Source organism: Ranitomeya imitator, chromosome 9, assembly GCF_032444005.1.
Source record: "Ranitomeya imitator isolate aRanImi1 chromosome 9, aRanImi1.pri, whole genome shotgun sequence".
In the NCBI taxonomy this organism is placed as follows: domain Eukaryota; kingdom Metazoa; phylum Chordata; class Amphibia; order Anura; family Dendrobatidae; genus Ranitomeya; species Ranitomeya imitator.
In genome coordinates, this window is record NC_091290.1 from 40,863,663 (window position 1) to 40,879,779 (window position 16,117).

Sequence of the window (16,117 nt, forward strand, 5' to 3'; positions counted from 1 at the left end):
CTGTAAATCAATTGCGGATCTGCAGCGTTTCTGCACCTCAAAAAACGCTGCAGATCTGCAGAGAATCCGCAACGTGTGCACATACCCTAAGTCACCTAAGGGATCTATTGAAGCAAGTAATCAAAAATATTAAAAAAGTATAAAAGTTCAAATCACCCCCCTTTTGCCCCATTGAAAATAAAACCTTAATAAAATTTAAAAAATACACATATTTGGTATCGCCGCATTCACTAAGTTTCACCCAATCAGTAAACGGTGCAGCAAGAAATAAAGTCGAATTGCCAGAATTACGTTATTCTAGTTGCAGCGACATTGCAATAAAATGCAATAACTGGAGATCAAAAGATCGTATCTGCCCAAAAATGGTATCAATAAAAACGTCAGCTCAGCGCGCCACAAATAAGTATATATATTATATGGTAAAATCAACGGTGTCATTCAAAAGTACAACTCGTCCTGCAAAAAAAAAAAGAAAACTTTCACATGGCCATTTTGAGTGGAAAATAAAAAAGTTATGGCATTGGGAAGAAGGATGGCAAAAAACGAAAATGCCAAAATGGAAAATCGCAAGGTCGTGAAGGGGGTTAAAACCATTTTGCAATTTAATGACAACTTCTTTAAATTTTTGTAGCGTTATCTTTTGTATTTTATTGGATTGTTTTCTCTGATTTCTGACCCGGCTATGTTGGACTACTCCTCTGGATTAACACTATAGTTCCTGCACTGGTATTGAACTGCTATTGTATAAGTATTCTGTTTTGTCTCTTCTGGATTCTGGCCTGACCCTGACTGTGCTCTTGGACTCAGGTTTTGCCATTATCCTGTTATTCTCTACTTCTGACCCTTGGCTCTGTTCTGTTCCTCTTTCAGCTTGCTCCAGCAGTCAGCGCATGCTGTGCAGGCTCCACCTGGGAATCCCCGCAGAGAACTGCAGATCCCTGTATAGGGGTTAAAGAGTAAAAAACAGCCATTGATTCTGCTAAGCGGAGTGGCCAGCGCCAAGTCTAATTGTGGAAGCCCTTTGAGCTGACGGAAAGTGATACAAATCCAGGTCCTGAGTGTTTTTCGTGAGACCCCTGGGCTCTTGTACATGAAATCATTCTCTACACGTTGTGTAAGCTCGCTGTTTGCTGCGCTCCTGCTCCCTCACTAGCACGTTGTGTGAGCTCGCTGTTTGCTGCGCTCCTGCTCCCTCACTAGCACGTTGTGTGAGCTCGCTGTTTGCTGCGCTCCTGCTCCCTCACTAGCACGTTGTGTGAGCTCGCTGTTTGCTGCGCTCCTGCTCCCTCACTAGCACGTTGTGTGAGCTCGCTGTTTGCTGCGCTCCTGCTCCCCCACTAGCACGTCATGTGAGCTCGCTGTTTGCTGCACTCCTGCTCCCTCACTAGCACGTTGTGTGAGCTCACTGTTTGCTGCGCTCCTGCTCCCCCACTAGCACGTCGTGTGAGCTCGCTGTTTGCTGCGCTCCTGCTCCCCCACTAGCACGTCGTGTGAGCTCGCTGTTTGCTGCGCTCCTGCTCCCTCACTAGCACGTTGTGTGAGCTCGCTGTTTGCTGCGCTCCTGCTCCCTCACTAGCACGTTCTGTGAGCTCGCTGTTTGCTGCGCTTCTGCTCCCTCACTAGCACGTCGTGTGAGCTCGCTGTTTGCTGCGCTCCTGCTCCCCCACTAGCTCAGCATTCTTCAGAAAACATCCATAAATTTTTCAAATTTCTTATCCAGGAGGGTAACGAGTTCACAATGATGCTCTTCTACATTCCAACAGATTATGAATAATGCAGAAAAACAATTTTAAATGCCGGACGGTGTCGTGAAGGTGGAGCGGCTCCCATGAATAGTCTCGCTGGTCGGACCCCCTCTTGGCTTGATTGACGTTTCTTAGGCAAGGCACAATTAGTTATATACCTTGTTGACTGTTTTATTTCTCTGTCACAGAGCGCTAGAATCCCCATTTTATTATAATCTCTGCCTTCCTGATCGCTGTATGCACGAGGCTGTACAAGCTCTGTGTATAAAGTATAGGAAGCACTGACAGTTCTTCCTTCGCCAAACCCAGCGATGGTGCAATAATCAGGTTCCAAAAGGGATCAGGAGATGCTAGGTCCTAGCAGGCCCACATTAGATGTTTAGTAGAAAAAGGAGGCTGAATTTCCCCTGCAAATAGGGTTGATATGGCAGTCTGAGTTCTCTGAGAATTTAGCAATAATAAAAATGTATTTAAATGTTGAAATGCCCCCAAAAGTCTTTTACGACCTTATTGGAGGTACAATGGGAAAAGTAAATGAAAATTAATGAATAAATAAAAAGTGAGAAGAAAAACAAAACCTAAAAAAGGAAAATAAAAACTAGTTGGTACAAAAACTGATTCTTTTCAAATGGGAGAAAAATGATTTCATTCTAACTGAGGATTACTGGAAATATGAACATAGACTAAGAGATTAGGAGTTGATCCGCGTCGAGCAGAGCTGGCGCCGTTCAATATTGACATCCGGCTGCTGATCGGGGGTGCTGGACCCCATCGATCTCATTCTGATGACTTTTCCTCAGGATGATGATGTGCACATTTTCTTTGCTTATCTGCTTTAAAACCCAATTTCCCAGACATTTAGGCGCTACCCAATTTCTATCAAAAAGACCCTTTAAAAACATGTAAACGCCCATTTAATACAAAGGTGCCTCAACCAATCTAATGGCAGCACATCAAAAGTTTTTTTTATTCTGTGTAAGCAGGCAGTGATTGGCTTCATACTTATCCTGTACAGAAAGTCTCTTCTTCTCTTGTCATTTCAACACAGAAGCTCCTAAAACCATGTTCACAGATTACTAATGACTATGTATGCACGTTTCTGTTTTTAAATAATTACCTTTTATTTTATTTATTTTTTTTTTACTTTTCTTTCCAGGTAGAACAAGTGTATTCCATTATATTACAAAGTACACAAGAACATAAAACTTTATCTCTCCCAATACAGGTCAGATGGGAGTGCCCATGTTAGAACTGACACTGATGGTTTGGAAGATGTTTGCTTCTAGCGCCATCTTGTGGCCACACAAGGAGAAACAATACCCTCAATTACTTATACTGTGAATTTCTTCATGTGCTATGATCATTCTTCATCTTTTCCATGCAGACTAGCAAGGTGGACGCACCTGTGGCCTACAGAATTGACAGGCAGACTTTGCATTTCCTGGCTGTCAAATCATAGGTCATAGACCCGTGCACTCTCATATTGTAATGCTCTGCCGTTTTACCAGCCATTATATATTCCTGTATAGTCTTAGTAATATTCTCTTTTTTTTTTCTGCTGCAATAACAACACTGGTAATAATAATAATAAAAGTAATGATAAATATATAACAATATTATGATTATTATTAGTAATAATTATAACAATAACAGTAATGATACAATTACAATATTATTATTATGAATAACAGTAAATATAAAAATCTAGTAATATTAATAACAGTACTGATAAAAATATAATATCAATAATAATAATAATAACAGTAGTGATAAAAATATAATAATATCAATAATAATAATAGTAGTGATAAAAATATAACATTAATATTATTATTAATAATAATAATAATAATAACAGTAATGATCTAATACTATTATTAATAATAATAACAACAGTAATAATATAAATAATAACAGTATTAATAATAGCAGTAATGATCACAATAAAAATCTAATAATATGAATAATAGTAATACTATTAATAATATCAGTAATGATAAAAAAATAAATAAAATAATAATAATAATATAGAAATTATGGCAACGACTCCCCCAGGAACTGGATTAAGTCACATTGTGAAAGTAATATTTAAGTTTTTTTTCTATGAAGATACAAGAACAACTCTCATAATATTAAAATAAAGGAAAAACTGCACGGCTTTAATTTTTTGTACTGTATATTTGGATAATGTCTCTGCTTGTGACACCTAGTGACAGATGGCTAGTGTGGCTACCATGGCATTCTTTCAGTGGCATCTGCAGGTTAACTTGTGGCCCGTACTTATGCTGATAAGGATGCGATTCTATAAATAAGAGAATATTAGGGATCTGGTGATTATACAGATCTCTACGGCACTAGTGAAATATATACTACACATTCATCTACACATATTATATAAGAATACTTCTTTGAGACAACTTGAAAGTAGCATTGGACAGTGGTCTTATGATACGTGGTGATATGCGGAAATATCATCTGGATATGCACAAATTCTTTTCAAAGAAGTGTTTGGGTTTTTTTCACGCAGCAAATCTTCTATCGGAGGCGACAGGCAGCGACTTACATACAAGCAAACAAAGCCGTCCTGCCTTTTCTTGCACAGGTGAAGAAGGTTGGCAGAAACCGTTCTCACTAAGTAAATATTGTAAATGATCCGGCACATGCAGCGCCTTTCTCTTGCGGCGACCATGTAATAATCAGGACGATTATGCAAATGACACTGATCAATCAGAGTTTGATCCGATTCTCTCGGAGGAGGAGAAGACGGAGGGAAAAAAATGTCTCCACCTTCCCCATTCTGTGAGTGCGCAGAAATCCGGCTGCACTCAGATGTCATCCGAGTGCTGTCCGATGGTTTCAACACGCTCATTGACTCGCATGGCCGAGTGAGATCCGAATATCGGATCGAGCACAAGCATGCTGCGATTTGTTTTTGTTTTTTGTCCTTGGTCTGAGAAAAATATCAATAACATTGGACCGAGTGCGATCGGATGTTTTGGAAGACTGAAAATACGCTCTTGTTCATGCAATTTATTATGGTAACTTATTTTACTTAATGGGTGCAGAAAACCTGCCACATCAAAAGCTCCTGGTGGGATGGTAGCCTTACAGAATGTTTCTTATCTGGCTGATTCCAACCATAAATAATAGAATAAAGAGGAAAGGCAGAAATAAAGTGACAGCCGCTAGCCATTCACAGCAGCGAGGGGTGCTCATTAGACACGTCCAGGTATTGCTGTGCACTTGGCAAATATTTTAAGACGCAAGGTTGTGTTTAGCGAGTGTTCATAGAAACGAGGGACTCGGTAAATATTTGAAGACACTGGCAAACATTGACAAATAATTTGGCAATTGATAAAGTTGTAAGAACAGAAAGGTGCACTTGGTAAGAATGGTCAGATACACAGGACGTGTGACCTGCGAGGACGGGGGGCTGTAATATCTGATCCATGGTCTGTCACCTACAGATCTATCACTCTATCATCACTGGAGAAGTATAAATCAGAGCAGTCACTTCCCGTGGAATTCTGGGTTCTACAGGATATTGATGACTTGTCCTTAGGATAAATCATCAATATCAGATCGGTGGGGGTCTGTCCATCCCTCCCCTAGGATCAAATGATTGATGTGTGGATGGAACTACCGCAGCTCTCTAGCTCTTCCGCGTTCATCGATTGCTCAGCACACGAGCTACGTTCTATGTGAAATAACAAACTGAGCTTTACTTGTCCTCCTCGGATCCAGAGCTAAGTCTCCACCGTTGTCTCAGTTCCTGTTGATTGGCTGCAGCCACGCTGACAATCACTGAGCTGCGTGGCTCTTGCCATCTACAACAGCTGGGTGATTTTCTGCAGCGTTGATGATGTGTTATCACCGCTGCAGCCAATCAGCAGAGAGTCAGGCAGCATTCATCACAGGTTGTCATTTTACATGTAACTAAGCATAGTTGCCAAAAATAACTGAATAGGGGACAGCCCCTTTAAATGGGCGTTTAAAGGTCATTAATATTAAAGTTTTCATTTTCCCCATCAGAAGTTGGGATATAGTCTGGACACCCGAGTACCTTGGTGGCAGTTCCTGCCGTTATTAAGTTAGACCAAAACAAGCCTTTATGTTTTTGGAAAATGATATTCCATAGAATTGGGCCAAGGTAGTATAGCGGTAGCCATACTGCCATGATGTGAGCCTCAGAGAGAGGTGAGCCGTTAATGGTGAGTCTGAACCTTTTTACAATGACTCGTGCCAGACTCCCCTCTACATGCACCAGGTCTTTCTCCAAAACCCAACACCGAGCCCATTTTGATATTTTTCCTTTGACAGTGAATCTGAACGAATGGACTACCTCGATTTATTTCATGAAGTCAATATTTGTTATAATGGGCACATTGTCATCTATGCTTCAGCGGTCCTTCATATATAGATGTATTCTCAGAGGCAGGTGTGAGTCCTTTCTATCATTTAATATTCGCCATTGTTTTGTTTTGTTTTTCAAAATGAATGTCCACATTTTTTTAGGACTGTATCCTGCAACCATTGACAGCCTGCCCCAAGAAAAAGTCAGGCGAAATGCTAAACCATTGGCCCCCCTCCCCCCTGAAGAAGCGAGGCAAAACGCGCGTCGGAGCGAAGGGACAGAACGCCCGGTTTTCCCTGTTCCTTGGTGATTGCTGCAGCATTAGGTAATGTGTACCAACCTGTATTTTGCTTATACCTGTGGCACGGCGGCTGTAGGGTGATCAAAAGTCTGGGCAGGAGTCTTAAAAGGAAAATCACAGAATTTTTGAATAGACTTTTGTAATAATAACGTTATCCCTCATTATGACACTATACTATGCGATCTACATACTTGTTCATCACGCGTTCTATGCCAGGCTTACTTTGTGTTCCTTTTTTGAGGCATTCCCTTCTACACTTTTTAAAATATTTTTTTAAATATATATATTTTTGGTGAACAAACTATTGCATTTTAATTATCTTTTTGATCTCTTCTGTTCTCTTGTGAAAATATTATACCCTGTAAAATAGGTTGTTATTCGTTAAAGTGGTGTATATATATATATACATATATATATATATATATATATATATATATATATATATATATATATATATATAATTTCCAAAAAAGAGGCAGCACTCCATTGTTTCAGTGGAAAAATGTGCAGGATTTTAATCAACCCACATGTCTGGGCAGCGTTTCGGCTGCAAATGAACCTTTTTCGAGCTTGAGAAAGGCTCATTTGTAGCCGAAACGTCACCCAGACGTGTGGGTTGATTAAAATCTTGCACATTTTTCCACTGAAACAATGGAGTGCTGCCTCTTTTTTGGAATTCTATGAAGTTTGGATAATCATTGGACGGATTGTCTAGTGGCCTTGCACCCGAAGATAAGTATCTATACTGGGCTGTTCCTTTTTTTATATATATATATATATATATATATATATATATATATATATATATATATATATATATATATATATATATATATATATATATATATATATATATATATATATATATATATATACACACACACACATATTTGTTAGTGCATAACCATTGTCTACCACTTGCCACCATTAACAAGATGAAGACTCCTGTTTTATGGCGCTCCATTCGATTTTATCATTGTACATGGCATCTTTCCAATGCAGATCTTCCAAATGGATCTTCTGAAGACGTAGGGATGTCCATCACGGATAACAGCATCTCCACCGGAAGAACCGTGTCCACATTCCACATGGAGTTGCTGTTACAAGTCATGAGCATCGGGACACTGCAGGTGAGAAAACGTTCTGGGACTTGGTCCTCACCTGGAGAGACAAGAACAGCGCCGTGGTTAGATGGGAGGTGGAAACATGTTCATTTTCCTTTACAATATATCTGATTTTTATTCCTAACACATTGCGCCGTGTTAAACAATATTCTCTTTCCCCGATGATACGACGTGTCGTAGTTATAGCCTGATCACAAAGAAAGTTCCTAAGAAGTAAACACATAACCTGCACCTAGGAGCCATAAACCAACCGTGGGGAAAGAAGATGGAGATGTCAGAAGCTTCCATTAGTACTGCTCATCCTGTTCTTGCTGCTGCACATAAAACTCATGTCAATGTTTTATAACCCTTGTTCTTGATGTTAGAAATCTCTATGACCTCGATGTGACGTTATTAGGGATCATTCACATGGGGAAAAAAAATAATCTGCTGCCAACTGCGTGAGTAAAATCTCCTGCATCCTTATAGTACTGGCATTGGGAAGAAGATATCTGGAAATTTTAGTTGCATTTGTTTTTTCTCCCCGTGTTTTTTTTCAGTGCTGCGGTTTACACTATCAACAAAGGTAATAAGGTTTCTGAAATCCGCTAATTTTTACCTTGCGGATTTTAACCATCAGCGTGTTTTTTTCAAATCTGATTCCTGTCAATTCTTTCAGTATTTTTGCAACATTATTCATACGTTCAAATCAATGGGGGGGGGGATGCAAAAAAAATGCATAAAAAACATGCAAAAAATGCATAAAAACCACACATATTGTATGCGTCGTCTTTCTTGCCCCCCCAAAAAATATCTGCTGCAAATACTCACCCAAGATGGAACAGTAGAGTCTTGGGCGGTGGGACAATGTGAAGAACAGCCACTGCCATCTCTTCTGTATAGGAAGGAGTAATCTCAAGGTCAAGTGCCAAAGCTGAAGATACTTCTGACTATGTCTTGGTGTGTAGAATACACAGCCATCCCGGGACTGGAGAGTGATACCTGGATCTCCTGCCAAGTCCACAAGTGGCTGATCTTTACTTCTTCTTACTGTAATGTTTGTGCAATGAATTCTTATATGGCTTTAAAGATCTCATCAATAACACCGCCGCTCCCTATTGTATCAACCATGTACACACATCATTGGCGAAGGAGTGAAATTGCAGAGGTTCACATTGCAACCAGACTGCCCTGGTCCAGCTGCCCTGGTAGACAAAACTGGACGCCGGACCAGGGCAACGCAACCGTAGTCAGGATGAAGCGTCTGGCTGCTGATATCCACTGATTTGCAGAATTTCCTGATCGCTGACTTCTTAGACTAGGGCTTATATTAACAAGACAGCCCCTTTAGAGGTATGCAATATTTAACTGTACTAGTTAATATGGTGACGTAAAAGATCATGGTATTTATTCTTACAATTCTGTTGAGAACAATAAAACATGACAATTATCAATGTAAGTCACAACTAATATCCCATGGAGGTCTGGAATTGGAATGATACTCAAAATCAAAGTGGAAAATCAAATTACAGGCTAATCCAACTTCAGTGGAAATGCCTCATGACAAGGAAAAGATGCTCAGTATTGTGTGTGGCCTCCACGTGCCTGTATGACCTCCCTACTGTGCAATACCTGGGCATGCTCCTGATGAGCCGGCGGATGGTCTCCTGAGGGATCTCCTCCTAGACCTGGACTAAAGCATCTGCCAACTCCTGGACAGTCTGATAAAACGTGATGTTGGTGGATGGAGCGAGACATGATGTCCCAGATGTGTTCAATCGGTTTAAGGTCTGGGGAACGGATGGGCCAGTCCATAGCTTCAATGCCTTCATCTTGCAGGAACTGCTGACACACTCCAGCCGCATGAGGTCTGGCATTGTCCTGCATTAGGAGGAACCCAGGGCCAACCGCACCAGCATATGGTCTCACAAGGGGTCTGAGGATCTCATCTCGGTACCTAATGGCAGTCAGGCTACCTCTGGCAGGCACATGGAGGGCTGTGCGGTCCTCCAAAGAAATGCCACTGGACACCATTACTGACCCACTGCCAAACCGGTCATGCTGAAGGATGTTGCAGGCAGCAGATCACTCTCCACTGTGTTACCAGACTCTGTCACGTCTGTCACATGTGCTCAGTGTGAACCTGCTTTCATCTGTGAAGAGCACAGGGCACCAGTGGCGAATTTGCCGATCCTGGTGTTCTGTTGCAAATGCCAAGCGTGCTGCATGGTGTTGGGCTGTGAGCACAACCCACATCTGTGGACGTCGGGCACTCAGACCATTCTCATGGAGTCGATTTCTAACCGTTTGTGCAGACACATGCACATTTGTGGCCTGTTGGAGGTCATTTTGCAGGGCTCTGGGAGTGCTCCTCCTGTTCCTCCTTGCACAAAGGCTGAGGTAGCGGTCCTGCTGCTGGGTTTTTGCCCTCCTACAGCCCCCTCCTGGTGTACTGGCCTGTCTCCTGGTAGGGTCTCCAGCCTCTGGACACTACGCTGACAGACATAGCAAACCTTCTTGCCACAGCTCGCATTGATGTGCCATCCTGGATGAGCTGCACTACCTGAGCCACTTGTGTGGGTTGTAGAGTCCGTCTCATGCTACCATGAGTGTGAAAGCACAACCAACATTCAAAAGTGACCAAAACATCAGCCAGAAAGCATTGGTACTGAGATGTGGTCTGTGGTCCCCACCTGTAGAACCACTCCTTTATTGAGGGTGTCTTGATAATTGCCAATAATTTCCATCTGTTGTCTATTCCATTTGCACAACAGCATGTGAAATTGATTGTCAATCAGTGCTGCTTCCTAAGTGGACAGTTTGATTTCACAGAAGTTTGATTTACTTGTAGTTATATTCTGTTGTTTAAGTGTTCCCTTTATTTTTTTGAGCAGTGCATATATATATATATCTAATATATAATTGCCTAGAATACTACTTCCTGCAATTTGTGCCAACTTCCGTGGCTTTGTCCGGAGCTAATGTCCGGAGCTAATGTCCGGAGATAATGTCCGGAGCTAATGTCCGGAGATTAATTGCCTAGAATACTACTTCCTGCAATTTCTGCCAACTTCCGTGGCTTTGTCCGGAGCTAATGTCCGGAGCTAATGTCCGGAGCTAATGTCCGGAGCTAATGTCCGGAGCTAATGTCCGGAGATAATGTCCGGAGCTAATGTCCGCAGATTAATTGCCTAGAATACTACTTCCTGCAATTTGTGCCAACTTCCGTGGCTTTGTCCGGAGCTAATGTCCGGAGCTAATGTCCAGAGCTAATGTCCGGAGCTAATGTCCGGAGCTAATGTCCGGAGCTAATGTCCGGAGCTAATGTCCGGAGATAAGTGACGTCAACAGTGTCCAGTGTCTGATTGGTTGCCGCCTGCTGCGAGCGACCAATCAGAAACGTGCCGTACTGTGACACACTCCGCCCGCCATTTTGGTGTGATTTTTGAATTTTTACCTCACAGCAAGTTTCTACTGCGTGGAGGCGGGCCCAGTGACGTTGCTCTTCAAGCTCCTGCCGAATTTCGTCAAAAAAATGATAATACCATTTACCAAAACTATATATATTTAGTTGTAAAGTGGTTCAGTGACATTTTCACACCAATTTTGAACTTTTGTTTGGTGTTTTCTCCATATACTGCCTATTATTTTTGTTCTTTCTTACTATTATTTATTAATTGTATTATTCTTACATTTGAATAAATAAAGTATATATGGATTCTAGACTCCCGATTCTTTAGAATCGGGCTGCCATCTAGTATGTATATATATATATATATATGTCAGCTAATATAGATATAATATATTTTATATTTATATCAATATATTTATATTAGCTGATTGCATATATTTCATATATATATATACATATATCATGTCAGCTAATATAAATATATATAGATATATCTATATACACACATATATATAGATAGAAAAAGAGGAACAGCACCAGAAAAAATACCTTAAAGCGTGCACGCTTCCCTGACCAGCATTCCAATGGCCTTTCGAACAGTGAACAAAAAGGGGAGCGGCACAAAAAGACGCAAAAAGAGGCCTCCAATGCCCTATGGCGTGGAAACGTTTCGGACAAAACAATCCCTTGAGAAGGGATTTGTTTTGTCCGAAACGTTGCCACGCCATAGGGCATTGGAGTCCTCTATTTTTGTGTCTTTCTGTGCTGTTCCCCTTTTTGTTCACTATGCATATATGTATATGTATACATATCTATCTATCTATATAAATGTATATATTTATATAATCCCTGATACTATGATTCTATTTGTATTCCTTATGCTCTCTCTTGCTGCTGCTTATGATGGCGTCTGATGATCTGCAGGGTGTCCATCATACACTTTGCCCTGTAGTCATGTTGGCCGCACCCTTCTGCTTTATAACCGGGGTAAAGTCCAGTACTGTCTGGGCACAGCATATAGGCGCTATATCATGTCTTTAATATTAATACTTCCGTACAGAGCTGTGATTGTTACCGCTTGTGTAAAGCCGTGAGACTTGTTTACACCCGGTTAATGTGTATAATATTGATTCTTTTCCTACATCTCCCCCACTAACAGATTGTTAGCGAATCACATCTCCCTGCTATACTAAGGAATATTTAGGCTAAGTTCACATTTGCGTATATGTGCGCATCATATCATCTGCATGTGCAATTCATGCAAAAACGCATGCAGACGCAGCGTTTTTATTCGCATCAGCTTACGCATTACGGGAAAAAAAATGCTGCGTGTGCATGCAATCGTATGCGTTTTTTGCCTGCATTTGCGTTTTCTATACGCATGCATTCAATACTTCCAGGAGGGTGTGTCCCAATCAGTTCCTGGACATGCGCAGTCTGAAGTACGCAAGCGCATCGAACGCATCTGTACGCAAGGACATGCGTACACATGTGTTCCCATAGACAGTAATGCGTTTTTTTAGCGGATTAGTGCACATACTTGATGGATTTTTGACTCCTCCAAAAATGCAACATGTTGCGTTCACCGGATCCTGCCGCACACCGCGAAACCACACATGTGAACTGATGCGAACGCCATGTCCCTGCGTACGCCATGTTAAAGATAGGTACGCATGATGCATGCGGATCTGTGCGGATGATACGCTGCGCACAGAGACGCAAATGTGAAATCATTAGTTTCCTGAGCTGGATACCTTCATTTTCATGTACGTATGCTGCTAACAGATGTAAATCATTCAGCTGCGGCGAGAAAAACTAAATCTCCGAGCACTAAAAAATACTCGGAGGACACCTGAGCATGCTCGAGAAATCTCGAGTAACGAGTATATTCGCTCATCACTAGAAATCACCCTTATTGCCTCATTCACATAGGGCAGGTTACTATAGCGTTCTATGGCGATCTAAAGGGTTATTTACCAAAATCTCATCTCCTCGGATAGGGGATAACTTATTGATCGCTGGGGATCCGACTTCTGGGAACCTTTACTGTCCCGAGATTGAGGCTCTCTATCCAGGAAGCGGCCTCTGCAGCCTCGGGATGAATGGAGGAAAAGTGTGAATCCTTGGCCTCTGCTCAATACATTGTCTATGGGATTGGGGGAGAGTGCGGAGTACACCTCTGCTCCATTATAGATGGGGTCTGCAGAGCACGGTGTACTTGTCTCCAGGTGCCTAATCTCAGTGATTGCGAGGGATCCCAGCAGTCACCTAGCAATCAGTTAGGTAGCCCCTATCCCATGAATAGAGGATAATTTAACTTTTTGGGAATAATCCTTTAGGCCGGAGTCACACATGCGAGAAACACGTCCGTGTCTCGCATGTGAAATCCAAGCTCTGGCGCCGGCACTTCGGAGCGGAGCATGCAGCCGCATAGGAACACATGGAGCCGCACGCTCCGCTCCCAAGTGCCGGCGCCAGAGCTTGGTTTTCACATGCGAGACACGGACGTGTTTCTCGCATGTGTGACTTCGGCCTTAAAGGGGTTGTCCAGTCTTAACTTATAAGTCTTCAGCCACTCTTTGGGACTGCAGACTTGTGAACCCTCACCCTGTCAAAACTCTGCGGTGTCAGAGAACGTTGGTCAGGTGACCGCAAGCATGTGATATTCCATATTGGATACATGTATATGCAGTGGTTCTGTTCCATTTGATAACTGTAATTTACTGAAATTAATGCAGTGGCTGCAATTTTTCAACCCCCTCCCTATAGACATAGTTTTCCAAAGAAAACATTTTCTATCATTTATTTCCAGTGCCGCAAATAATTTTCTCAATTATAGGACATCTTTCTGATATTTGCAAATGAAGCCTAAGGCTATGTTCACACGTTGCGTCCCCACAGGCAAAACCTACTCTCTTGGCAGTAAGAAACTTGCTTCAAAAAGCAGGTTTTGCTTAGTTTTGTTGCTTGTTTTTTTGCTTTCTTTTTGATGTTTTTTTTTACTGCGTTTTTGGTGGGTTTCTGATGCGTTTTTGGTGGGGGGGGTTTTCTTGTGTTTTGTCATGGTACCATGGTACATTTCTCTTCCGCATGCTGCTAAATTATAGTGCATAAAAAATGCAATTATTTAAACATGATCTAAAAGGAGATTTTAGGAAACCGCACGACTGAGTCATCACATATTTAGTTCTAATAAATGTAAAATATATGGGATAAATCGTTCCACCAGATTTCTGATAATCTGTTTGTTACTCTACACAGAAGAAATATTTACAATATTACAGATATGGTATATAATATTTTCTGGCTAGACAGCTATTATACTTTTTATCTTCATTCATTTAATTTTCATTTCACTTTGACCATTAAAAGACAATTTTGTGATATATATATATATATATATATATATATATATATATATATATATATATATATATATATATATATATATATATATATATATATATATCTTCATTCATTCAATTTTATTTTCATCTGAACCATAAAAAGGACAGTTTTGTGAATCATATTTTTTTTTTTTATTTATTTTTTTTTTTTAAGTTTTTCGTCCTGTTCCAAAATATTTTAGAAATCAGATTCAATAGTGATCCTGTAAACATCACGATTATGGCCGCCTATATTAAGGAGTACTGAATTATTTACCCTTCAGATCACAACAATCAAATTCTTCAGAACATTTTCCCAATTTCTGAATATGGTGTGGTGTTAGAATGCTTCATAATGGAAATATAATAATATTTTATCTACAGGGCACGAACGCAGATGCAGCTTGTTTTCTAAAAAGTGTAGAAGCGTGAAGGTTTGGCAGAAAACATGGTGGAAGTTACCGTATATTTATATGTAGGGTCTATTGATCCTAGACAAAGCAACTCACTATTAATATAGTTTAAAGTGTAATTTTTTTTAAAATAAATCAATAGTGCACATGAATACAGCTAATATATCTCATCAGAGAAATTGACTTCTTTCTCCACCTGGACGGATCGTTCACTCTCAATTCGCGGGTAAAATCTATATCCAGCGAAGACAAGTTTTCCATTACTGAGATATATTACAGTTGGTGCTTTTAAAATTCTATGGATGAAGGGGAGGAGGAATTAGAGACAGACATTCTGCTGTAAGTTCCTCCTAACGTGAAAATTACAGTTCTCCATAGAACTTTATGAACACCAACTGCCGTCTTCTATCTCCATATAGGAAGAGTCAGACGACCGCATAATTTGGATGAGGATCGCAACACAGAGCTCGGACTGGCTGGCGGCTCTGCCGATCCAAGTGTAAGAGCATGTATTTCTATGCAGCTGTCACTCGGGTCGGCCAGTCCGAGAATTACGTTGTGATCCTCGTCTGAGTTATACGGCCGTCTGACTCTTTTCTAATGGGAAAATCTGTATTCAGTGAAGACAAATTTCGGTTCAAGAGGAGAAAGAAGCGGATTTCTGTAATAAAATCTATTGCAAAGTTTCTTATATACGTCTGGACTATTGATTTATGAAAAGGAAATTCCCAACGACGGCGACTCATTAAATTGTGAAGAATAGATTTCCTAATTATGTGTTCTCTTTTCAGTGGTTTCCTGTCCTCAGAAATATGGTTTAGGGAGGGTTTACAAAAGTATCAGGGTACAATAGATACATTCGATCTTACAGCCATTTTGGAGGCGCAGTCAGGCGGCCATATAAATCAGACCGAGATGAGAACGCAGTGCCCGGACTGACCGGCGGCTCTCCCCACCCGAGCGTGACAGCTGCATAGAAATATATGAAGCCGGTGCCAGTCCGTGCATTGTTGTAAGATCTCGGTCCAATTTATAGAATCATCTCTGTGCATGTAATTGACTAATTGATCATTTCTAACTACGGTAGCTATAATTGCTGCCATTGTACATAATAACCAGTGACGTTCCAGTTTCCTTGTCGGCACTTCTATAAAGACGTCTTTTTCAGTTGTCCCTATAGCAGTGACTTGGCTTCTGCTGTCAGACTACATATAATAAAAAAAAACTGCTACATGAAAACATTGCAGATTCAGGTTCATAAACTCCTAAAACTGCAACATGGTGCCATGTCTGAGTGTTATATCGGTGCACACCCAGCGCCTCCGACTACGAAGTTCAAAAGTGAACTTTTTACACTGTACATTTCGATGTTCCCTTTATGCTACATGACCCTTACCCCATAT

General features: G+C 40.9%; 1 protein-coding gene across 6 annotated transcripts in view; it reads left to right on the forward strand.

The window, feature by feature from the left end:
• The window catches only part of LOC138648861 (inositol-trisphosphate 3-kinase B-like), a 227,394-nt gene that overhangs the window by 27,942 nt on the left and 183,335 nt on the right, over nucleotides 1–16,117 (forward strand). For 2 of the 6 annotated variants that reach the window (XM_069738819.1, XM_069738818.1), the window contains 4 exons: nucleotides 871–1,051; nucleotides 1,764–1,880; nucleotides 6,261–6,424; nucleotides 7,403–7,530. The gene's annotated coding sequence lies outside the window, so the exon portion shown is untranslated. Of the gene's footprint in view, nucleotides 1–870; nucleotides 1,115–1,763; nucleotides 1,881–6,260; nucleotides 6,425–7,402; nucleotides 7,531–16,117 lie in introns of all 6 variants that reach the window. The other 4 variants (XM_069738817.1, XM_069738816.1, XM_069738820.1 and 1 more) reach the window with 2 other exon arrangements.